The sequence below is a fragment of the Anthonomus grandis genome, chromosome 17, assembly GCF_022605725.1.
Source record: "Anthonomus grandis grandis chromosome 17, icAntGran1.3, whole genome shotgun sequence".
NCBI classification, from domain to species: domain Eukaryota; kingdom Metazoa; phylum Arthropoda; class Insecta; order Coleoptera; family Curculionidae; genus Anthonomus; species Anthonomus grandis.
The window spans coordinates 1,272,006-1,297,057 of record NC_065562.1 but is presented as its reverse complement, the minus strand read 5'-3'; positions in this window follow the sequence as shown (position 1 = coordinate 1,297,057).

The window sequence follows — 25,052 nt, the reverse complement described above, 5'->3', positions numbered from 1 at the left end:
AAAAGTTTTTAGTTAAAAAGATACAACATTTTGTAGGCCTTATATCTTTCAACACTTGGAGGTAATGGCATGGTATCCTGTGTAAATAAAATTCTAAGACTTCTTCTTTCAGATATCTTAGCAACTGCTTATAACTTTGCTGGGCAACGGAGTAAACAAGCATTCGGAACAACAAAACTTAATTCTCTGGTGATAAGAAGTAAGAAAACGTTAAAACGAAAAAATGTTAAAACGAAAACAAAAAGAATTTGTTGGGCCAAGACAAAAGTCTAGGCGAGCTTTAAAAGCTTCACAAGATTTTGCTAATACAATAAGTGGGGATGTTGCTAATAATAATTCATCTCAAAATGCTATTGTGGGACATATTTCTGATAAACAGATTGTCATTAAAAATGTCACATTAATTGCAGACAAAAAGAATGAGCACACTTTATCTAAAGTCTCTACCAGTAGTTGTAGTGAAACATCTCTCTTAAATTCTTCACTCTCAATTTCTAGTCAAAATTCTTCACCTGAGGAAAAAAGTGTTCTTCGTGAGCAGTTAGTTCAATGGGCAACTTTAAAACATAAAACATCTCATTCTGCTTTGACAGATCTTCTTCATATACTTTCACCCTACCATCCTGAACTCCCTTTAAGTAGCCGTACTTTATTGGCGACTCCTAATTTTACCGATATGAACAAATTGGAAACAGGTGACCTTTGTTATTTTGGTATTGAAAATGCTCTCAAAAAAATTGTTTTGCATTCCCCTATTAATAGGGAACTTCAAATATGTTTTAATGTTGAAGTTCAAAACTTCAACTTTGGCCAATATTAGGTTTAATAAAAAATATACCTAATAGTATTGTTTTTACCGTCGCAGTTTTTTGTGGAAAAAGTAAGCCAAAACCTTTAAATTTATTTGTAAAATCATTTATAGATGAATTAAATTCTTTGCTGCAAAATGGACTAGTTATTGGAAATGATCACATTAATGTGTCATTAAACAGTTTTGTCTGTGACGCCCCTGCTCAAGCCTATCTGAAGTGTACAAAATCTCATACAGGTTATTCTTCTTGTGATAAATGTACAGTCCATGGAGATTATTACATGAATAAAGTTGTTTTTGATAGCATAGAACCTCAGAAACGAAGCGATGAGTCATTTCGAATGCAGCTTGATGAAGACCACCACATTGCTGAAACCCCTTTAACACAGCTACCAATTAATTTGATTAAATGTTTTCCAACCGACTATATGCACAATGTTTGCTTAGGAATTGTTAAGAAACTACTTCATACTTGGATTGGGGGTTCTTTAAAAGTAAGATTATTGAGCCATGAAGTTAAGGTAATATCCCAGCGGCTGCTTGATTTAAAAAAGCATATACCAATGGAATTTAACCGGAAACCTCGCACTCTTGATGAATTGTCATATTGGAAAGCTACTGAATTTAGGCAATTTTTACTTTATTTAGGCCCTTTAGTTTTGTTCGAATACATGCGACAAGCGTCTAGGTACAGTCCGTCAGTATCGATCAAAAGGCTGCGCGCATGCGGATTACACCTTTTCTGGATTTCGTGTGCCTCCCACTCCGCTGTTGGTGTTGTTTGTGTTTTTCTTGTATGTTTGTGTTTGAAGTTAGTTTTGATTTGATTAATATTGACTATCATTTTTTAAAAATCTCTTCTTATCTTAACAAAATACAATAATTTTCTAATAATTATTATTTGTAAGTAATGTATTGTTTTATTCTGATAATCGAAGATTTTACGTGAAAGGTAAAATGAAATTTGTCAAAACGTCTAATGTAACCTACTTATAACCAGTTAGCTCTCTGAAATGATTTTAAGCTTGGAACATTTTAATATTGTTAAAGAGACTTTTGCTGTTTCCTTTAGAAACATTATTCAGGGATCAAAGCAAGGTGAATACTGGAAAAAATCATACTTAAATGGCACATGGCAGGCAAAATATTAGGAAGTGACGTAAATAATCGACAACAAGGAAGCAATATACCAAACCAAAGTATAAGATGCATACTAACTTACTACACAGGACAAGTTTTATAAAACTATTGTGAGCTAATAATATAATATGGTAATAGTTTGAAATGATTTATGAACCTTTATTTACCTAGGTATAATTTTTTATATTCCAGATTACCAGCATCAATCAACTGATGATCAACATTCAACATTGATGAAAATTGGACATCATTGTGACCAGAAAGAGGCAGTTGTATTGTTATGTATTATAAGGTGGAAATGTCATATTAAATACCAACATATTATGTATAATAAAAACAATAAATGATTACCTACATTGATTACATTCTTTCTTTAGCATGTTTTCAATAACGCTTTGACAGATATATTATTGAGGGTTGAGGGTAATATCACAAGTGCCTTAAAATAACTTTACTAACTAACTATAATATACAAACAAATTATGTTGTAACAAAATCTTAGGACTTGTGACAATGTTTAATGTGGTTGCCCTGATGACATGGTATTATGTATTTTGTAAATCTGCTTTTTTAAAAATGCCGGTACGGAATATATCAAGATTCATCATATTAAATAAAGAAAATATTAATGTTTATATAGTCATTTTTATTTTATAAAAATAACAAAATAATAACTCTTAATTGTATATTATTTTATTATATACAGTTATTTAATTGGAAATGCTGGTCACCTGGGCCTACAATATAAACAATATTACTATAGGTAAATTTATAAGTACTTTCAAAAATATTACCTTTTGGATGTAGTAGTTTCATTGCCAATACATCCATTTCATTAGCAGACGGGACAGGTAAGTGCTTTGGAATCTTTTTTGTTTTCTTCTTCGTTTGAAATAAACGTCTCTGTGGCTCAATCTTTTTATTTTGTGGTATGTTTAAAGGTAACTGAGAAGTATAGTTTTTATTAGTTATATTTCTCATTGCTTCTAAAGTGGGTTGAATAGGAGCAATGATTTTCTTAATTGTTTCCAACTCGTCCAGTGTCTTCACATCCATGACCTGCTGCTGAAGGACATGCAAAACTTTTTGCTGTTCTTCAAAAAGAACATTAGTTGCATCACATGTGAGCTTGGCTTTATTGATACTGACTGACGTTACCAGGTTGGCCGTTTCATTTAATCGTTCATTCTCTTGGAGATCAATAATTAAATTATCTAGCAAAAGAAATGCAGGCATTAACTATTTAAATCGAGCAGTATAATTGTATTGTCCTTTTTAGAAATTCCCATAGATAGTACTCATAATACGCATATACAGGCTACTTATACTGGGTGTTCGGGTTCATGTGGGAAATCTCTCGGATCCAGGTAGAACATCGAAAAATAATACCGAACGTTCCTATCTAAAAAAATCCTACAGTTCTTCTTAACGAAGATACAGCCTCCTAAAGGACGCTGCTGGAAATTGGTTGTTCTTCAATTACTTTTAAACTACCCGGTAGAGTTCTACCTGGATCCGAGAGATTTTCCACATGAACCCCGGACACCCAGTATATTTACAAACGGTGTCACCTAATATTAACAATTGGATAACAAAATAGGTCTTAATATTATTATATGGTTTGTTCGTTGCGTTTGGGGACACCCTATAACTGAGATATTTCTAAAAGCAAATAACAAGCACAGCACAACCATTTAAATCACAGATTTAACCAGAAAATTAGTTTGTTCATCTGTGGTTAAATCACATCTACATATAAATTTAATAATTTACCATCAACCAAAACAATAAGTAAGTATATACTTATTATACATTTACATAATTATTACCTTTACTAATACCTTTACATTGAAAAATGTATAATTTTTTTCAGAAGCTTGTTATATCACTTTAGTCCTTGCAGGTGCAAAAAAAAATTAAAATATTAGATATTTGGATATTCCAAAAAATGTACTAATACTTACCAGATAAAACCTCTGTAGCTTCATTAGGATTATTGAAATCAGGATTAAGCTTTAAAAATCTGCAAACTAAATGAATATGTTTACACATATTCCATTTTATGCTGCAGTCCATGCAGGAACATGTGTAGTGATGAATGCACGCATTGCATTCATTACATGTGAGTTTGCAAGTACAATCTAACCTCAGTCTACAACATACAATTCATTGCTGGAAGTCGATGGAACCATCCAGCCAGTATCAATTCTGACAACTTGATTTGTTTGAAGCGTCTGACTAACTTTATGCCTTTTCCTTAGGTCAGATAATTTGGTACAGACTTTTCCCTTATGCACTACTATAAGCCTTTCAAAAGTTTTGTCCCGAACAAATGTTAAAATGGCTCCTATGGCTTTGTCCAGCCTTTTTACAAATTTTCCATTCAAATAAAGATACTTAAGGGTTCTATGCATTCTCTCAATATGCATATTAGTATTGAGACCACTACCTAATCGAAAACAATAGGCCCATTGCTCAGTATTACTTCCATAATGTTGTTTGAAGTATGTATAGAACTCCAAAGTACTTGGACTTTTTTGGCAATATTCAAAAAATTGAAATAAAAGTTCTTTAAATGTATTTGTTTCTCTCTCTTGCAACAACATTCGCAGCATCTTATAGATAATAACCTAAAAAAAATGTAGACACAAAGGGTATATAAATTTAAACTGACAGCATAATCTTACTTGTTTCTCCTTGTCCGGAATTTTCTCCAAATTCTTTCTCCATGCTCTGTCAATATGCCATGTGCAATATAGTCTGATAAAAGTGGGCACATAAAAATGTATATTTTTTGTTAGACTAAAAACATTAAGTAAACAAATATAACTACCTAAATTGAGCAGGATGCATGACTTTCTTCCAGGCATTATAATATGCCTCTGCCATGTCCGACATAAAAACTTGTGGCCTAATTTTTTTTCCAATTTTCTCTTCAACACATGAAAAAAAAAATCTCCATAATGTTCACATCGCTTCTGATAAATATTAAAAAGGCACCTGGATATCCTTCCCTAAGATCATCTAGTATAAGAAGAGTATGGAGCTCAAAGCCATATCCATTAACACCGTGTGTGCCATATATACACGCGCAATCATCACCAAACCTATTACAAAAAAGAAGGTTTATAAAAAATTGTACTACTGTACCATTAAACTAAATATAATATACCTTAACAGTAACTCTTTCTGTGCTTCTGTAATTATTATTAATACAAAATCTTCAGATTTTAGATCAGGATATTCACTAAGAGTGCTATCTTGAGGCTTTTAAAACATACAGGAATCACTAGCGTTCAGCTCTTGCACCCAAGCATCGACGCTAATAGCGTCATTTTTATGCCGAACTGAAGATCCACTTAAATTAAAAGCTTTTCAATATTATATAGATCTTTTTTCGTTAAAAGATGGAGTCGTTCAAGCTGACAGTTTACAACAGAATCCCTTACTTCATCTAAGATACATTGTAAAGGAATTTTTGCAGCAATTTTAGCAGCTATAATTTGTCGTTCTTGCTGTGTAAGAAATAGATGTCCTATGTCCTGTTCCTGCCTATGCCCCACATGGGTTTTACAAAAATCTACTGTCCATTTTTTTTCTTTTATCACCACATTCATAGCAGCCGGGCAGTAGGCATTTATTTTATTGCTTCCCTGTGTTTTAATTTCTCGATGGTTATTTCCCCGCTGCCTAATGTTTCCTGACCTGTGACATGTATAATTGGTTTTCATCCAATTTTCACCTCGCTTTGATCCTTGCGTTTTAACAAAGGAAGCAAAACTCTCCTTCTCAATGTTACTTTTCCAGGCTTGAAATGTCTCCTCAGAGTCAAAGTGATAAGATTCTGTGTCCATTATAATTGAGTGATTGGTTTCATAGTATTTCTTCATATCCATTGACAATACATCTTTATAGTCACATAAGGAGCACTTTATATTTTTTGAAATATGCAGACTTTTCATATGTAATGATAACTCTTTCGAATTATCAAAACCAGCATTACATTTTCCGCATTTGTTAATTTTTTTTAGCTTCAAAGGAGCCAACTGATCCAATTTTCCTACAGTTAATTCATATTAATTACTATAACTAAGATAATTTTGCTTTTACGTTTTACCTGGATGTTTCTGTCGAACATGCTCTCTTAATTTACCCAAGGTGAGAAAGGTAAGGTCACATTCACCACATAAAAATGTACCAGTTTGGCGACAGCGCTTGGGAGCTAGAACATCTAGTTTTTCTAAAAAAAAATATTTATGTTCATTTATTTATGATTATTTTTAATTTAAGCCAGGTTTATATGTATAACAATTTACATAGTTGTAATCATAATCATACTCACAATTTTTAGTCAAATAAAAGATGAAAATTACCAACTTCGGCAACTTTCTTATGTAAATAGGTTATGTTTAAGACTGTGATTTACTGTGTGATGATTTTATTACCTGGATGTTTTCTCTTTACATGAGTCCGTAAGTTGGAGGTTTTAACAAATTTTGTGTTACAGTCTTTACAAGTAATATTAGTGTCTGACATTATATTAATACACTTGAATAAACGCACAACACAATAAAGAGATTGTCAAATAATAATATAAAACCATAGATAATATATTAATAACTAGAATAAAACTGAACTGAAGTCGGGCAAAGCAAACAAAACATCAACCAAAACATAAAATTAACGCAATGACATTGAACTAGGGATGTTCGATACAATACGATATTTTTCTGTATCGATATATTTGTGTTCGATACCCGATATTTTGTATCGATATTTGTAAAGCGATATCTGACCCGCATCGATACAATTACCGCAGTATCGTATCAAATAAAAAACTCAGACAACTAGTGACATCTATCAATTTTCAGTAAAATTAGTAAAAATCAATGTAATATTTACCCTTTGCAGAGTTCTGTCGGTTTATTGTTTTTTGCATTGACATTTTGACATTGGACATTTACACGGCGATCCAGGCCAAATACTGATTGGTGATTCCCCCAATGCCCCAATTTCGTATTTCGGAGAGAGCCCCAGTTATTTGGTGTTTATTAATTTATTTTCTTTCTGGTATATTTATCTTAAAATGCCACCAGTAAGAAGTAATTTGTGGAAGTATTTTGTGAAAAATGATTCAAGTGGAAAGTGTAAAATTTGCCAAGTTGAGGTAAAGACTTCAGGCAATACAACAAACCTCAAAAAACATCTCCAAAGAAGACATCCAAAAATCAAATTAACTGATGATGAAAAAGAAGAACCGTGGAATATCAAAGTAGGTACATTAATTTAATATTATTTAAAATTTCTAAAAGCCACACTGGATTGAATAAAATTTGAATTATTTATTTATTAATAAAACAATCTACATTATGCTTATTAAGAGTTGATGTTTATAAATTATAAATCCCTACTTCTGTCATATGAAATAAATGCTTATTTATGGTGTAATATTATTGCCACTTTTTAACGAAACACCGATAGACACTGAAATTTTTTGTTGCTACAATCTTGTTCGGGGCATTTGTATATGCTATAATATGTAATACTAATACATTTATTGCTAGGGCGGTGTCAAGAAATGCATTATTTTAGCCATCAAAATATAGTTTTATTTATTTATTGTTTATTTTTCCACCTAGCTCTCAGCAATCACCTATTAAATTTATTATTTTCAAATGATTTTAGTGTAGCAATGACCAGGAAAAGGAACCACAACTATCCACAAGTATGGATAACCCAAATTCAGCAATAGCTTTTTCAGATAAAGATAATTTTGAAATATTAGGGGATATTGGAACGTCTTCTACATTATCTATGGAAGAAAATAGTAGCTGTAGTAGCATTAGCAGTGCTGTCTTTCCAGTCCACCGACAATCTTCAATAAAGGAGACTTTTTCAACAATAAAGTCATTTTCTGGTAAGTTTATTTTTCTGATTTAATATAATGTATCCAGGGTCCTGGGAGTAAGCAAAATTATCAATGGTGAAAATTAAATAATGGAAAAATTATTTGCATTTTTAACATTTTTTTTTAAATCCAAGCCAAACCTAATAATAAAAGTCCCAAATATTAAAATTTCTATTCTAACTATTGTTTGTTTTGTAGATAGGTACATAAATTTGTTTGTGCTGGGCCAAGGTATTTAATTTTTTTGTCCTTTCCTCATGTAAAAATATCATTACACAAATATCACATCTAAATTAAAAAGTTTCAGACGAAACTATTAATTTAAAAATACAGGAAAATGTTATAAATAAGCACAAACAGTTTAACTACTAAGTATTTAGATAAATTTAAATCAGTAAAAGGTTAGGAATACCTTGCTTAGTTATTTTATATTTTTAGATCGTGGTGTAAGGGCCGGAAAAATTACTAATGCAATTACTTATATGATCGCAAAAGACAACCTGCCCTTGAACACAGTGGAAAAAGATGGATTTAAATATCTGATGAAGGTAGTTGTTCCTTTATATCGTCCACCCAGTGCAGGTTATTAGGTGCAGAATTCAGTCATTAGACTCTATAACGCTAACAACAGATGTATGGACAGAGACCCAAACCACAACAAGCTTTTTAGGTGTAACTGGACATTTCTTGCTAGAAAATAAGTTAAATTCTGTCACTATTGGGGTCTACAAACTAGGAGAAAGGCATACTTCAGAGTATCTTGGACAATGCCTTTCAAATATGTGTGCTGATTGGAAAATACCTCATGAAAAAATTACAGATATAGTGACGGATAATGGAGCAAATGTTGTTAAAGCTATATCTGATTTATTTGGGAAAAATAGACATCTGCCATGTTTTGCTCACACTTTAGATGTGGTAGCTTCAAAAGTAATAGAAGAAGAGGATGTTAAAGTAATTATTAACAAAGTAAAAACCATTGTTACATATTTTAAGCAAAGTGTTGTTGCAGCAGATGAGCTTAGAACAATACAGCCTGCCAACAACACTTTACGACTAATTCAATCTGTGCCAACTCGATGGAATTCCGCCTATTTGATGTTGGAAAGATTTCTTAGTTTATGCGAGTATATTGTTCAAATTTTATTAAAAAATTCCAAAGCTCCAACAATGTTAGGGGCATCTGACGTTGATACAATAAAGTAATTGTTACATATTTTAGGCCCTATAAAAACAGTTTCTGAAGAAGTTAGTGGTGAACAATACGTAACAGCCAGTAAAATAATTCCCATTACAAGTATTCAACATCAAAATCTTCGGACTTATGGTCTTACCATAAAGAGCTTGCTGCAAAACATTGTCACGAAAATACTAGTGACAGCATGGACCAAGCTTTTAAATTATATTTGGTCAATAAAACAATACCAATATCAGATGACCCAATTAAATGTTGGAGTAAAGAGCCATCTAGTAATTTAAAGGAACTTGCATTAAAATATTTATCAATTGTTGGAACCTCTGTGCCATCGGAGAGGCTGTTCTCAAAAGCTGGAAACATTATTAGTCCAAACCGAAATAGGCTATCTAGTGAAAAATTGCAGCAGCTTTTATTTTTATCTTCAGTTAAATATGGAGACTGGAATTTGGAATAGCTCTTAAGCCTTTTTTTGTCTAAATTTTTATTGTACATGTTATTTATTAAAATTAGATATACATGTTACATAATATTTAATTTGTATCATTTTAGATTTATATACTTCATCATCATTTCTTTAATCTTTAATCCAAATAAAAATGTATATCTATAGTGATACATTATTTCTTCTGCTAAAAAGCAAATTTTTCTCAATATTAATGTCAATATTTTAAATATAAATTTGTTTCAAATTATCTTAAAAATATTGACTTAAGGGCATTCTTTGTATTAAAAAAATAATCTTCCATTTAACTAAGCGTGAAAACACCTGTTATTTTTTTTCTCAAAGAAATTTACACTTGTAAGCTAATCTTTCTTGATACTGAGCTATCTAAAAGTAATTTCTATGTCCTGATTATTACATTTTTGTTTCAAATCTTTGAAAATTACTATTAAAATCTTAAAAATGTTCAATTTAAGATTTGACAAGTTATTTGACGCGCCTAGTTAAATGAAAGGCAACTATTATAGCTCTGTTTAAAAATGTTGTATGGCTAACCGCATCGATATTTCAGATATCGATTTTTTTATAACGATATACTGTCGTATCGATTCCTCTTTATACGATGCAGATCGATCCCAGATATCGATACTATCGTGAGTATCGTACATCCCTACATTGAACGAAAACAGCTGACGAATATCGATCGATAGTATCGATACCCGGACCGCCGATACGATACGATTTAAAAATAATGTAAAATCCGCGTGCGTGCAGCCTTTTGATCGATGCGGGTGGACTGCACGTAGACGCTTGTATACATGCGTCCCCAGACACAAGTTGGAAATCACTGTGTCTCTGCAGTGCGGTGCTACGATCAGAGAAAAACAAACCACCGAGAAGGGACAAAGCCGGGACCGATTTTTCTTGCGCATGTGCGAGCTTATTTGGTATACCTGTCTTATTGCCGGTCCCCTGCCAGCCGTCGGTTAGTCCGGTAATATCAGATAAAAACAAACCACCATGTGGTTTGTTTTTTTTGGTGGTTCAGGTGGTTTGTTTTTCTCTGGTTATAGGATCGACCATATTCCCACAGAAAATGCCTTTCGGTATGTTTGTGGCTATATTATGAAAAGAGCACTTGAAGTTCATATTAACTGTGATACCTGCACCAATTTCGGCAAAATGTGTGATGAAATGGATATAAATAGATTATTTCTTCATTTTAAGGCTTATAATTCCAGTATATGTAATTTTGGTGGCTTACAATCTCCTCCAGAAGAGTTTATTTCATAATATATATTTAAATTAGAGGAAATATTCAATTGTAATGTGCATAAACCAGGGAATATCTAACAATTTATTTAACATAATGAAAACTATTAATTATGAACACCCTTATGCACATTTTCCAAAAACCTTTATCTTAAAATTATTTATAAGGTTGAAAATATTTTACACCATTAAATATAATAATAGGGTCTTAAAAACAAATAAAGATAAAAATCTTCGAAAACTAAAAATTTTGCGGAATGTATAAATGTACCTAGGTTTAATTTAATTATTGCCAATGTATTTTTGTGTTTCATTATACAATGGGCCAATATTATTTCCTCAAAAAATTAAAGTTTGTTTAGAAGATTTTTTGTTTTCCATTATTTATCCTAAATGGTAATTTTTATAGTTGGCACTATACCAGGTGACACAGGAAAAAGGGAACACGCAATAACTTTTTTATTTTTCAAGATAAACAAATGAAATTTGGTATGTCAATAGAATGGTTATAAAGGCATATTCTGACGTATTCAATTGTTTTTGATCACTTCCGGTTGAACCGGAAATGACAAGAACTTTCTTATTTTAAATGGGACACCCTGCATATTTTTCATACATTTGTTTATCTTGAAAAATAAAAAAGTTGTTGCGTGTTCCCTTTTTCCTGTGTCACCCGGTATAGTTTAGGTATACCTATAACTTAACTATACCAACAGTAAAATAATGTAATAGTTTTGATTTCAAATTCCCAATAAAATTTTTAATCTATTAATTGTCGTATTTCTCTCCGTGTACGGAACTATTAAATTGCCAAAACGATTTTTCTCCGTTACTTTATATGTAGCGTCAGTCATTTAAACCCGCTCAAGGGCACCAAAATTGGACCCCAGAAAATCAACGGTAAATGCGGGTTTTGTCGCTTCTCGGTGGTTTGTTTTTCTCTGCTACGATGCCGCTATTCATATTAAAATACCGGTTGCATATGTTGCGCGCCGGCAGCTCTGAGAGATATTTTTTAAGGTGGTAGTTGGTTAAAAATAAAATAGCTTTGTGTTAAATGGAGGATTCATTTATTAATTTTTTTTTAAAGGTTATATCGCTACGTACAGGGTACAGTAATAGGACATTATGTACCTATTTAAGTACCTATACCTACCTAATTTATATGGATTTTTCAGTTTTCGTTATTAATGTTCAATAGTTGTCCTTATATACTAAAATGGGTGACATTTAACATTAGTGCAATCGGAATTCCATTACAAAATAAATTAATATGATGAGAATAACCTAATTTAAGTCAATTCCAAAAAGAAAAAATGAGGAATTTTAATTTTTTATTATAATATTAATGATTTTAATCTGGAACTATTTTTCGACGCGTAGTAATAATGTCAGTGTGTTGGGATTTTCTATTGGTTATAGTGACATTAGTGACAAGCGAAGCGCAAAAATGTTTTGTTCATTCTAACGGGTTTGGGGTAAGGCCTCTTTCACACGGTTAGGATATTTATCCGTCCGTCTGATCGCCCGGCCGGGCAGCGCCCTGGAGCGCTCTTCACACGGGAGTTTGCGAAACTCCGGACCATTTGGTACTAGGTAATTCAGTTTGACGCTGATTACCATGGACAATAGACGCAAAAAGATTATAATAGCTTTGTTAATACATCGGCGAAAAAAACAGCGTAATAGACGAGTTTGGGTTCATCCGTTGCTAGAAAGCCGCTACTTGAAAGGAGCATTCTTTGTGCTTTTTCAACAATTGAAAAAAGACGAACCTATGTTTTTTAATTATTTTCGTATGAGCTCTACTTCTTTTTATGAGTTGTTGCAACGTGTGCAGCCAGAGGTACAAAAACAAGATACAAATATGAGGAACTGCATCCAACCTGAACAAATGTTGGCTGTACATTAAGGTAAGTTTCTATAAAATAAATAAAAAACAAAGTATACATTTTAGGTTAATATTCTATTTTAATGAAAGAATACATATATTTCCACTTCAAAAAAATCAAAAGTCAGATATTGATCTGAATTCTGTGAGAAAGGGGATGACAAATCGTTATAATTACTCGTAGATTGTGTGTCATTAGAATCAGGAGACAGGTAAGGTGGAGATATTACGTTAGTAGAATTGTTACTTGATGGAATCGTTTGATGTTGATTGGAGACACTGGGTAGCAGTGTATGAAAGGCCAGAAGACTGCTACTGCTGAGAGTTCTGCAATGGATTATTGCAGGGGTATTGTTGTGTTTGTTGTTGAGAGTATGGGAGAGTATAAATCTGCAGATGTTGATGTTGGGTTGTTGGAAGGAAACAGCGTTCTGAATGTTTTTAATCACCTGCAGAACTCCCATCTGAAAATCTACAATCTTGTTGTCATTGAACTTTTGAATAGAAGGAAGAATGCCCTTAAAAAATATCATATTACGGTCCTCTTGGTCTCCTGCCTCAATCGATTTTAGCATCCTTAGTTCAAATTCGTCTAGAGTTCGCTTTCTCTTTCTCGTTGACTGCTGTACACCTGTAGTCTTTACGGCAAGGGTTTTTGCAGATGGAGTTTGCGAAATTTAGTGGGTTGCATCTGGAGTTTCCATCCCTCGATCTGCTGATTGGAGTTCTTCTGTTTCCTGCTGACCTGCCTCATCTGTCTGCTTATAGGCCATGTTAGACTCAGTTGACCGGTGATATAAGCCCTTCTCGAGAAAATTTAGTTGTTCATGATACACATACTTTCTTAGTTTTGATGAAGCAGCTCCTGATTTTTTTGAGTTTTTGTCTCGGTTCTTCCATTTAAGCCACTGGTCTCTGATATTATTCCACCTTTTAAAAACCATTTGAACTGTAACAAAAAATCTACAATAGTATAGAATTTTTAATTGATTTTTTTTTCAATTTCAGGTACCTGGCTAGTGGATGTAGCTTCACAGATCTATATTATAGCTATCGACTGGGAATTTCTACAAGTACAAAAATTGTTCGGGAGGTCTGTAACATTCTCTGGTCATCTTTAGTACAAGAATTTATTCCTAAACCTACGAAAGGACTCTGAAAGTCAGTTGCAACTGGATTCGAAAAACGAGCAAATTTTTTCCACTGCATTGGTGTGGTAGACGGAAAACATATTAGAATTGTAAAACCCGAGTTTAGTGGTTCGTTATACTATAATTATAAGTCCTATTTCTCAGTTGTGGTGATGGCAGTCGCTGACTCGAACTATCGATTCATTTATGTTGATGTAGGCGCATATGGAAGTGAGTGTGATTCAAGTATTTTTAAAGAAAGTACTTTGTGGAAGAGTATACAAGAAAACACCTTGGAATTGCCACCTGCAAAGCCTTTACCTGGTTCTGAAGGTCCAAATATACCTTATTTTCTTATAGGAGACGAAGCTTTCGGATTAAATACTAATTTACTACGGTCTTTTGGAGGAAAGGAACTTTCACAGAAAAAAAGAATATTCAATTATCGCCTCAGCCGAGCCAGGAGATATGTTGAGTGTTTCTTTGGTATACTGACAAACAAATGGAGAATTTTGCATCGACCTTTGAATGTTAATACAGATTTTGCCGTTAGTATTCTGAAAGCTTGTGTAGTGCTTCACAATTTCGTGAGGGAAAGAGATGGCTATAACTTTGAGGATACCATGACAGTTTTGGGTATTAATGATTTGCCAGCACAACTAAATAGGCAAGGTGGAAGGGCGGCTAATGATCTTAGAAATGTCCTAAGTGGCTATTTTCTAACTGGAGTAGGCAAAGTACCATGGCAATTGTCAAAAATCTAGATGACTTGTTTTATTATAAATACTATTTTCCAACCTTAGCGTATGTTTAGTTCAATGTTCATAAAGAATAAAAGGCAAGTAATAAAATAATTGTAAACTTACCAAACTCTTTTCTTTCTCCGTCACTTACATTTTCAAATTTTTCTTTCAACTGGGCGCAAATACTTCTCCGTGCGTCAGTTTTTTTATTGCAATTTTTGTAATCCTCGCAGCAGCTTTTCTTAAATTTTTTTTATTCTGAACTAAACTAATCAGGATTTCAGAATCTATTTCTTCTACTTCTTTCGACATGATTAAATACTCGTAGCTACAATACAAAGTAAACACACAGTTTTCACAACAGCCTACACGGTACTGACATGCAGACAGGTATAGACCAATCGGACAATTAAACACCCGGATCATGTAAACGCATTCATTGCGCACTATGGTCTGCTAGAGTGAAAGAACATATGTTAAACTATGTATTTCTACTATTCCGGGTGACGGAACGAAACTCGGACGGACAAACACCCTGACCGTGTGAAAGAGGCCTAAGGGGGCGCGGCGCGCCTGGGCTGGAGTGAGACTTGATTTTAGAGTTGGATCTCAAAAGTTTTCTACTTTAAAGTTTTGGATCTTAATCCGTTTTGAGTCAAAACGGATATCGACCATAGGTTGGATTCTCCCATCGGTTGGGTTAGTGCCTTTTGAGCCGCGTACCGGGAATATTAATTTTATGTATTACTTTTTTTCCTTTAAAAAATAAAAATACTATACAATGCCTCTCCTCTTTAAATTTTCTTCAAAAAACGTTTACTTTTGATTGTACTAATATTAAATAGACCCCTAAAATGAGTTAAGAATTGATAAAGGTACCTACTACGATTTCAATGAACTCATAATGTAATAAAATCACATGTCATTATTTTATTCAAACATTCATGAGATAAATGTGCTTGCTATGACTAGGAAACTGTGCAGGATTCTAAAGATGGTAAAAACATATTGCACTTTTCTGAATGAAACCTTTGAATTGCTCATTTTTAGGATTCATAAACATTTTGATATTTTATTCAATAAATACCTAGGTATTTTTTTATATGGGTAAAAAACGTAAGATGAGAAAATGCGATTTGTTTATTGTTTATCTGCAAATAGATAATAGATTTAGCTGCATATTACAGACTGAAGAGCATTAACGCATTAAAATAGTAATAATGTAGGATTTGGAATTTTTAAAATATCGCTTTTAAGAAATATGTTTAAATTAGCAATTATTTCAAAAATACTTCAAATTTAGAAAGAAAATAATTTTCTAATGATCCAAACGCCATCAATAGACGGAATAAAGGCACCAATCCAAAATAAAACCATAGAATAAATTTTATTAATAAAAAACAAAGAAAAAGATACACTTATTTATGTAGCGAAGGGTTACCAGAAGTAGGACCCAATAAGGAAATTAAACCAATTTTTTACAAAAAAATGCCGACGTTTCGACCTTATCCTTATATTTAGATCATCTTCAAATGTGGCTGGAAATAACTCAATCCATGCATAATGTAAATGGATATACATGTAAACCAATCACTTAGCTAATGATATTTGTTTATATCAAAATAAACAAGTAATTACAAAATTGCTAAACATTATTAACCAAGTGTATATGTAAATTATTAGAATCTTAATATAGTATCAGTTTTTTTTAATTTTAAATAAAAAACACAAAAGAGAACAGGCGCAGCTTTTGGATTAAATAATGTTTCCCACCATACCCTTATTATTACTTAGAACATTACATTTCTATTAATTAATGTTCTATTGTAATAATAATGGTATGGTGGAATACATAATTTAATCCAAAAGCTGCCTGTTCTCTTTTGTGCTTTTTATTTAAAATAAAGAAAACTATTAAGATTCTTAAGAAGAACATTCATAAACACTTGGTTAACCAGTATTTAACAATTTTGTATTTGCTTCTTTGCTTGTTGGTTTATTTAGGTATAAACAAATAGCATTAAAACTAAGTGATTTGTGTATATATATCCATTTACATTACGTATTGTGTTATTTCCAGCCCGGGAAGATGACCTAAATATAAGATCGAAACGTCGATTTTTTTTTGTAAGAAAGTGGTAATTTTCTGTCCTACTTCTGCTAACCCTTCGCTTCGTTATGCTCTAAGAAAGCTAAATTATTGTAATTAAAATTATTTATGTGCCAATAATATTCCAAACCTATATATTTTTTTCCAGAGTATTTTCTTGCAATAATTCAACTGCGATGTTGTTTTGCTCTATTTGAGAGGGTTTGGTAAGATGGTTATTACTTCTTTTTCGATTTTTCTTTGTGCTAAACAGTCTGTGTTGAGGTAACATTTTTTATTGTGTGGACTTGCTTTAATCAGTGGAAGAAGTGGCATATTATTTTGAAGAGCTTTTACTGTTGGCTCTATACTGGAACATATTTTTTCCACAGCAACCAATTGTTTCTCATTTTCAATTTTGTGGACTTCCATAATAAGTTTTTCTGTAAGTTTTTGTTTTCTTTCGGTAATTGTTTTTTATGGTCTGTAGATGTGCTGGCACTGGCATTTAAACACTCAAAAAGAGCTTGTGACTCAGTGGCTTTTGGATTATCAAATATTTGTAAGGATCCAATTTCAGTATTGCCTGAAAGAAATATTCATATTATGAAGTACTAATATAAATACACATGTAATATAGGTACAATTTAGTAAGTTTTTTTATTACTTTTGTCGTTATAAGTAAAAATATAATTTTGATATAATGTAAAAATACATATAGAATAGCCCGACGGTATTTTATTGAACTTACCCTCATTTGTATCTACATTTTCTTCAGAATTACTTTTTTTTGTTTCCTCCTTGATATATCTGCATAGCAAATGGATATGTTTGCACATATTCCAACGAATGCAGCAATCTATACAATCACATGCATATTGGTGGATGTTGTTATTTGTTTAATTAGATGCACAATGGTTGGGTTATTACAACATAAATAAAAACTACTTGCGTAAAGTCCAGTTCAGAGATCTATTAGAATCTTTGATGTGTCGCAGATGCCGCACTAACTAGCCCGTGCGCTTATGTCATATTTATTGTTGCATGATATATATGTTTAAATGGCAAAATTTTATATTGCCTATCTATGAAATCATTTTAAATATACGTAAAACCCCATGTTTTATACTATTTTTTATTTTTCTTTCGAAAATGTCAATTTTTAGAAAGAAAATAATATCACAAGAAAATAATATCAAAAAATTGACCGCGGACTAAAATCCAAGCATCTTACAAAATATTTTAAACACTTCCAGCACTCACAGACTTGTCACCTCTTTGTAGCCAGTCTATTAAACAAAGATAAAACACCTGCGTTTTGGCGATTCCTATTTTAGGCTGTGCAAGTGATTGTGTATCTCTCTCTATCCCACTGATTTTAAGAATTACGGGGCCGTACCCAAATAAATTTTTGGGCAGTTTTTGTATTACTTTCGACGTGTTTTTAAAGGGATCTTTAACCCTTAACTACTGTAGTGTCGATTTAATAGCGTTACGCATGTAGTGCGGTCATGGTGACCGCAAATATAATTACCGCCAAAAAATATATTTTTGTGTTTTTCATATTGTTTTATTATTTATAATAAATATTAAAAGGTTTTTAATGAAAATCGAAGGTAAACAAACAAAACCAGTAAATATATATATTTTTTTAAATGTTTTTATTTCATAAGGCTTTTTTTTCAAAATTTTACAGTTTTTTTTAAAATAAACATTAAACAAAAAGTAATAATTCTAAAATAATATGGCTTATTTTTTCTTAAAGATAAAGGTATGGAGTTACAAAAAAAAACTTAACATTACATAAACAACATTATCTAAAAAAAATTGCACATGTTAAAAAAGTTACAAATTATGCCTGCAGTTTATGCAAAGCTTTGTCGAACACTCAACACAAATGGGTTTTGTACACATGTAGCACAAATGAAAAGTTTTTCTTTTTAGTTTTGAAGGACAAGTGTAACACGTTTTCCTTTTTTCCAATTTTTCCATTTCCACCTGTTCCAGACGTTCTTCAGGAATATTTAGAATTCTTTTTATTGTAGACCGTAGATCTCGAGCAATTCTTGGATTATTGGCTCTTCTTTCTAAATGCGGCCTGACTAGCTCATCAGCAAGAATTTTAATAAAGTCGGTTTTTTCCATTACTTTATTGTTCTTATAACTTTGATGAAGAATATAGGCATTTACTCCGCTTATGTCCAAGATTCGGAAAAATATAACCATAGGCCATCTTCTTGTACGGCGACTTGTGGAGTGTTTGGCACATTTTTCATCTATGGCATCTACCCCGCCCTTCGTAGAGTTATAGTAGGTTACAATTTCTGGCTTTTCCGTGCCATCGTCAAATGATGTCGAATGGTGCATGGATGATACGAGAATCACTGCTCTATTTTTTTGTGGAACATATGAAACTAAGGTTACGTCTTTAGTAAAACCAAATAAAGTTCCATCCTTACCAACTTTTCTGTCTTTTTTAGGTAAAAAATCTGGGGGAATCTCTTTTTTATTTTTTTTAACAGTTCCGACATACGTAAGTTTCCGATTCTTTAATTGCTCGACAAGTTCTAAAGAAGTAAACCAGTTATCGGCGGTAATATTTCGATTTGATCCAGCTATTGGTTGTACTAATCTCAATACAGACTGCGTTGGTTTATTAAATTTTTTTAAATGTTCTTCCAAACCAAATCCATCAGAGTCTTTTCCAGTATATATATACCCATTAAAAAAATAGTGTGTACGTGCATCTGTCATACATACGATCTTGATTCCATATTTGCATGGCTTATTGGGCATATACATTTTAAACCTGCACCTTCCTCGAAAAGAGACCAACATCTCATCAATGCAGCAGTTTACTCCCAAAGAATATAGAGTCTGACAATTTTTGATAAACTGATCAAAAAGTTCAGATATTGCAGCAAGTGGATTTTCTTGTTTCCTGATATTTCGGTCTAAAGAATTGTCAAAGCGTAAGCACGCTAATAGAAATGCAAACCTCTGCTTACTCATCACACATCGAAATATTTCTCGTCCAGTGCCATCGGTTGCAAATATTCTGGATATATTTTCATGATTTGACACAAAAATTGCGCTGTAAAATAACAGGCCGATAAAAGCTTTTAACTCAACAATGTCCAAATCTTGATGCTCTGATCTTGATGAATTTTTTAGATTGGCCCTTTGTTTCTTTATTTTCTCATTAGTCCAATGCAAAATAGTTTTTAACATATCATCCGTGATCAGCAAGTTCCAAACTGCAAAAGGTTGTGCTTCATGCCCTAACAGACTAGCGGATCCTCGTAGAGTTGGTAAACGAAGCACAATATTGTGCTTTGGAGTTCGGCTTCGCGATGTAAAGCTCTCAGATGACCACTTGAATCGGTTTTTGCCATAGAAATTTCTTGTTTTTTTGGAAGCTTGGTTTACCGGTTCCTCATAATCCTCAAAATCTTCCTGCTCGTCGGTATTGGCAAACTCCTCTTCTTCCCCTTCCTGTTCTGTATCAGTGTCATGTTCACTTGTCATGTCACTATGACCGCAAAAAAAATTTAACTCGGCGTAACTAAAAAAATAGAGACATAAAACACGACGTACTCGCACTGCTTTCTTGAATTGTACTCATTTAAAGGTACAAGGACGCCCAAGGCATTATAACTTGAGAGGGGGCAAATTTTAGAGATCTTGATAAGCGCTGCGGTCATGGTGACCGCACCACAGTAGTTAAGGGTTAAGGATGGGTCTATCGCCTTTAAAATAGTTGTTGGATGGGTCTATCACCTTTAATAGTTGGGAGAGGGGCCATGTGAGGTTATTATTTGATGTGTTTTGCCGGTTATGCTTTTTACACGTTTATGAAAGTAAAGAACTTAGAATTTGGCCTGTATTTATCTAAATTTTTTGCAGTTTTTACTGTGAGGAAGTGTGTTTTTTTATTTGTGTTTGTGGATTTGTTTTGGTATTATACCTAATGACCTTAAAATGTTCCGACCCTGGGAAAATAGGCAGGAAAATTTGGCAAATGAAGAGGAAAGTGTTTGTGCGGGCTTATGGAGACCATGGGTATACAAGAAAGACAATAACATTTGTGATAAAAACAATAAGAGTGATCTGGACAGTGATTTAGACTTACATAGTTCTGATAGTTCATTTTCTAGTATTGAGGAAGCAAAAAGAAGCAAGGGAAGTAGAAGCTACAGAGGAAATCAAGCAGTTTTAAAACGTAATTGTTTAAGTACAGACGCCAAACAAATTTATCTAAATATCTATAACAATCTAAGGAATGATCCTCAGTTCACAAATGATTATAGTGCTTTGCAAAAAACAGCGTTTTTAATAGGGGTTCCCTGTAGTACAATATGCCTGTAAAAAAAAAGGATTAAAAACAGAATAAAAAGGAAAAATGCAGGACAATCAAAGGGACTTGACACGGATATTGCCAAATTGCTAAGGAAAGGTGTGTATTCTAAATACAAAAACAATGAGGTTCTGACCATAGAGACATTTTATCGGCAAGGGACAACCATTTCTCAGTCTCAACCTTGCGGAGATACCTGATAAAACTTGGATTTAAGCTTAAGATGGTTAACAAAAGAGCTGCTGTATTGGAATTGTCAGTTGGTGTATAGAATATTTGAGGAAAATTTAAAAAAATTTGGGAGGAAGAAAGATCCATATATTATTTAGCCGAAACCTGATATGATACATTTATGATTGATGTATGATTTCCATTCTCTGGAAAAAAAGTCCCTTTTTTGCCATAGTAAGAAAACCTTATTTTTATTAATAAAACAAGTTTAAAATTTTGTTTTTTACAGCTTACTGCCCCTGTTTGTCCTTCAGTGACACAATAAAGACTGCTTCTTCCACCATTCTCTGGAAAATCTCTTTTTTGATATGGTAAGAAAAACACTGTTTTTATTAAGAAAACAAGTCTAAAATTTTGTGTTTTTACAGCTTACTGCCTCTGTTGTCCTTCAGTGACACAATAAAGACTGCTTCTTCCACCATTCTCTGGGAAAAACCCTTTTTTGCTATGGTAAGAAAAACACTGTTTTTAATAAGAAAACAAGTCTAAAATTTTGTTTTTTACAGCTTACTACCCCTGTTGTCCTTCAGCGACATAATAAAGACTGCTTCTTCCTCCATTCTCTGGAAAAAAGTCCCTTTTTTGCCATAGTAAAAAAATCCTATTTTTATTAATTAAACAAGTTTAAAGTTTTGTTCTTTTCAGCTTACTGCCCCTGTTTGTCCTTCAGCGACACAATAAAGTATATATAATGTAATGCTTTAGTATCCATATGCTGATGTGCGAGATGAAGTTGGAATCCATGACGGCAACAGAGAAACTGTTTCCTTCCTTAATGGAAGAAACTGCTAAAGAACAATGGCAAAAAAACCGAATTTAAAAAATTGTATTAACTTTTTGGGCCAGATTCAAAAAAGTGGATAAATTTTTAGTATCCTCAAGTAGTATTTAGTATCCTCACTGTAGTTTAAGGATCCAGTATACTTAAAATGTAGTGTTTTGTATAAGATTTTTAGTTTTTAGTATAAGCATTTATTTTTGTTAATTTTTATCTAATCTCTCCTAATATGCATAATAACTAAATACGAATAGAAACGTATCATCCATTTTTCACTAAGAGACCAAACGAAAACAAAACAAAGGTAAAAACACAATGTCACGGTCTCATCCTTATAATTTTTTAAAGCTACACGTGTTTCGCTATCGGAGCATGCTCCGATAGGGAAAACTCCAGACATAAATGAAAAGTTAATTGACTCGGCCAAGACTTGCAAAGCAACAAGAGATAAAACAGAAAATATTTTAAGAGAAAGCCCATCCCAACCTGTTGAACTCTTATTCTTAATATTAACCATTAACTGTTTAAGCTCTTGTACACTTGTGGGGGCAAAAAAGAAAGATTCGGCTACTACCGCATTGCTGAGATAGCTCCTGGGATCTATTTTTTGTGAGAGATTGGCTGCAAGGTTACTAGCAATATCACAGTAGAAGGAATTGAGGACATTGGAATCTAAGGTACTTGGAATAACCAAGACATTATTTTTGCCCCTAAGCTCATTTAAAATCTTCCAAGACTCTGTTGCTCTGTTGGAGGAATTATTTATCCTCCTTTGAAAGTAGATCCACTTAGCCATTCTGATTGAGTTTCTGTAAATCTTGCGGTACCTGTTATAATAATTTAAAAATGTTGCATTGTTCATAGCGTATTTCCTAATGTAAAAAAGGGACGCATATTTTTCCCAGATACTCGTAAACCCTTAGTATACCAAGGTTTTCTATTTCGTTTCTTAATATTGACAACAGGAAAAGCAGTGTTAAAATTGTTTAATACTATTTGATGAAAGCTATGCAGTGCGTTAACAGTAGTCAGTAGTCCATACATTATTCCAACTTGACATATTGCAAAGCAAAGAGACTTGACTTGTTACAAGGGACTGATGGCGCTAAAAACTAAACTTATGAAATTAAAATTTTTGGTTAAACTCATTTAACGTACTTAAATCTTATATTTAAATTAAATATTATCTTGCTATCAACTATCCTGAATTTCTAACTGAATAAAACTAAACCCAAAAATCCCGAATAATAAAGTTTTAAATACAAATAAATTTTAAGGCCGGACCTGTGCAACTTTTCACGCTTGAGTGGCTGTGACTAAGGTCAGGCGTTTAACAAAATAGTACGTGGGCGCATGTAGTCAAATTTTACAAATCACATGTATAAATTCTTAAAAAAATGCTTAAAACATTTATTTATTTAATGAAATGATTAAATATCGCTTAGCATATTACTTTATGACTCTTTTCATATAAAATTTTGCGATTTAAAAATGCATGTCATGTGACAATACAAGCAACACCGGCACACGGACTATTTGCGGTACATCAAAGATTCTAATAGATCTCAGAACTGAACTATACAAACGACATAATTTATTAGCAACGAGAAACGAAACGACAGAAACGAGAAGCTTACTCTTACCGGCGCATCATTCTATTTATAACCGACCGACTGTCTGGCTAGACACCTGCGGCATCATCACACGGTCTCTATTTTAACATAAAGGAGTGGGAGACAAACATTATATTATCTGGTTAGGTTTATTACAAGAGCGAGGGAATAAATTTATGCTTGAATATAAAAGAAACTAAACAGCTATTATTATGAAGGGAACGCTGTACTCGTTGTATTTGAATTAAGTATTTCAACACCCATACTCAACGATATAAGCGTTACTTCAGTCAACTAAACCACATTCCCCTACTAAAAAACTTAACTTAACCCTACTTAAAGGTTTTGTTAACAAATCTGCCAGCATATTTTCAGTTGGACAATACATATACTTAATAATATTATTATCACTGTAATTTCTAACAAAATGATACTTAGTGTCTATATGCTTCGTTCTATTGCTAAATTTTTGATTATAAATATAATTTAAGCAACTTTGATTGTCCTCAAAAATTATTAGTTCCATAGACTTATTTAAACCGAAGTCTTGAATTAATTGCTTAAGCCAAATTAATTCCTGAGTTGCTTCAGCAAGTGCAATAAATTCTGCTTCAGCTGAAGATAATGAAACACAGGTTTGTTTCCTGCTACCCCAACTAATTGTACCCCCAAAAAGTTTAAATAAATACCCACTATTTGACTTGCGATCCTGCCTATTTTCAGCCCAATCTGCGTCAGCATAACCATATAAAATATTTTTATCAGTCTTATTTCCAATTACTAATTGTTTATTTTTTGTTTTCATCAAATATTTTAAGACACGCTTGGCCTCATTCCAATCTATTTCTAATGGTTCTTTATTATGCTGACTCAGAATGTTGACACTCACTGTTATATCTGGCCTAGAAATAACAGATATATACAACAAACCCCCTATTAATTTTTGGAAAAGTTCATTATTTTTCATAGGTTATGTATTTCTGTTTAATGTTAAATATCCAACATCAATTGGAATCGCAGATTCCTTTGCATCCTGTAAACCAAACTTATTTAACAATTTATCAATATACATTGCTTGGTTTATACAATAAATCCCATCAATATTTCTCTTAATATTAATGCTTAAATAATTATGCAATTCACCTATGTCTAATATTTCAAAATGTTGACCTAAAATTGCTGCGATTAAATCAATACTTTTAAAAGTCTTGCCGGCTATCAAAAAATCATCAACATAAACTAATACATAGATAAATTCCATATTCGTCACTCTAGTATACAAACAAGAATCTGCTTTACCCCTATAAAAACCATGTTTACTTAAAATATTGTTTACCTTATCATTCCACATTTTCGCAGACTGTTTAAGACCGTATAAACATTTATTTAGCTTACATACCAAATTATTATCTTTTACAAACCCTTCAGGTTGCTGCATATACACTATCA